Here is a 2,918-nt window from a genome sequence, read left to right as displayed (position 1 = left end):
TTTGTCCTACAACTGAGGAAGTTGCCTGTGAGTCACAAGATCCCGCCCCCCCCCAAAAAAACCCTAAGTCCTCCCTCCCTCTTTCCAGAGACTTCAAACGAGCCCGGAGAAGAGTGCAGGCGGTGGAGGGTCTGATGGAAGCGGCTCCCAGCAGGGACCTCTGTCTGCGCCCTGGTGCCGCTTCTTCCAGCCGGTCCTAATAGAAAAATAGGGTTTATTGGTGAAAACAGGACAGGCCTGCTTTTCACGACGAATTAGGAATTGTTGATCACGAGGTACTTTTGAACAAGTTTGACATTTTTAGCGCTATAAACACATGAGTTTGTACCTGCACGCGAACTAGATTTCAAAATAAAATGCATTCTTTGTCATGTAATTCCCATAGAGTCGCTGCTCAGTCTGATACTGCTCTGATGAGGGTCTTTAATAGTGTGAGCGAGTGAGTTTTGGTCACATTTTGCTTGGAAAGTCTGAATTTTTCACTCTAAATTGACAGCTGAATGTCAATCAAACGTCGAAACTTCAGTGATTCCCTTCAGAAATAGTTCTGTAAGTGTGGTATTGATGGATCAGCAAAAGTTAAGATCAGACTCAGAGCTACATAATAGAGAATAGGTCTGCTTTCTATTTTTCCTTATTGCCACTCCATATTTTCGAGTTTTAATGTCCTTGAGTCTAAATTCTGTCTCAGACAAGATATAAAGGCAAACTTTAAATAAATCTAAATTCGTGACACTGAACAACAGCATAAATTAAGGCACATCAGCATTCAAACTTCCATATCACTCATAACTCTCTGTATTCTGCGCCTCCTTCAGTGACCTTTGTTGACAACCCTTTGTACGGTCTGACATTACCAAACCGGATAGACCCAACCCAGCTGTTCAAATTTCACTTCCCTATATTTTACAGTGTGGCTCCTTTCTCCAGTCCTGATGTTTCGTGTTTTTGTTCTGACTCAACTCAAGTGGGAGTGACGGTTACCCTGAACGCAGCTGGCTGCCGCTTTGTCATACATGGAATGATTCTTACATCTGATCATTTGAGTCATTACTGTTAATCAGTCTGCGCCCACCCTGTTAAAACACAGTGCTGTTGGCAGAGGCACCACCCTGTGTGACAGATAGCATTGTTCAACCGCTTCTCCTGACCTGAAGGATTCAGAGAGGCTGCCAGTATCCAGCCTGCCAGTCACCATGCGCTCTCTGTGGTCGGTCTTTTCAGCCTTAACCGCTGTAACTCAGGCGGCATGACACAAGAGTTTGACTGATGTGAGATTTAAGAGGCTGATACCAAGAGTTGGAGTCACCCAGGGGAAATATTTTGTGTTGTTGTGTTCACTGTCTCACAAATAACTGTGTTAAAAAAACATCCAAAACACCCAGTTTGACTATCGTCCTACATACACTTAAGGTGGGTTTATGCACAAAACAGCTTCACTCCTACAACTTGTCGTCCATGCAGGCAAAAGTGATTACAGGTATTCAGAAGGCCATAAATGAAGGCCAGGCCTCGTGTGGATGACATTAAATAATGATATGGAGAGTAAGAGAAATTCAAACAGACGTGATTAAATATCACCTACCATCTCACTAAAAACACTACATTGTATTACGTTCTACACATTGCTGGATTCTTACACAACTCACATTAAAGGGATTAAAACACTATAATGCACACTGCTGCAAGACTGATCTGGCATCAGTGTTGTTTTCTCTCTGTCTGAGTGTTTCTATCATTCAAGATTCAAGATTTCTTTATTGTCATTGAGCATGACATGTCAATGAAATTTGCATTGCAACCCCCATGTTAGAAACAAGATAATAAGAAAGATAAGAAAGATTCTAAAATAGAATTAAGATACTAGAATAAAATAAACCAACATGCAATAAAAATATTCGTAAATGCAATTAAAAATATGCCAGAAATGAAAATATACCAAGACAATAAAATATACTAAACAATAAAATATACCAGTGAAATGAACCGACAGCAGCTGAAATATACTAAAATGTATATAAACAGTAAATAATAAAATATACCAATGAAATGTGCCAATATACTCAAATGTATATAATTTAGTTAGTTTAGTTATCATGTTTTCGGAGATGCAAAAGCAGCTGCAAAATGCGACACATGAAATGTCTCATTACACGTTGAACTTTTACTGCATGAATATGCGGCTCTTATCTTTCATGGTCTTGTGACAACTGAGGGACCGACCCGTGTGCTCCCCACAACCCCCTAATTATAAATTCTAAAATTGCACTCTGGGGCGTGGTCCCGTCGGACTGCGTGCAACAAATTAGAGGATAGACGTCTGTCAATTCATCCTGATGACTCCCTCACTGCTGCTTTCGTCATTAAAAAAATGAAAAAATGGGAAGCTCTTTTTATCTACTACATAAAACATCTGTTTCACTTTGGAAGAAACAAAGTTAAAAGGTTAATAGGAGGTAAGTGTGTAATCAGCTCATACAACTGAAGTTCACTGTACATTGAGGAGAAGATAAAAGTATCAAGATGGAAACTGACAAATGAAATTAAGATTTGTGCAAACCTTAAATTTTTTTTTCTTGGATGTGTGGCGGTGGAACACCTGAGTGAAGTTAACTCTAATGAGCATCATGGCCCTGAGCAGCAGACCAATGCAGCAATTAACCTGTTAAAAGTCCCACTTAGCTAATAGGTAATGGCTTGTAACAATGTGCCTGTTCTCACCACATTTGTGAGCGGACGTCACAAAAAAATTATTTTAAGTGGTGTGATGCACAGACACACGGAAGGAATCATGTGCTGGCTTTTAAAGATAAGCTTGAAAAAAAGCACCAAAAGACCATCAGCTGAGAGGTCCTTCTGATGATCCTGGTGATGATTCTGATGATACTGGCATGAACAGTTTTTTTTTTTTTTTACAG

The sequence above is a fragment of the Chelmon rostratus genome, chromosome 8 (assembly GCF_017976325.1).
Source record: "Chelmon rostratus isolate fCheRos1 chromosome 8, fCheRos1.pri, whole genome shotgun sequence".
Lineage (NCBI taxonomy): Eukaryota > Metazoa > Chordata > Actinopteri > Chaetodontiformes > Chaetodontidae > Chelmon > Chelmon rostratus.
This window is presented reverse-complemented; position numbering follows the sequence as displayed.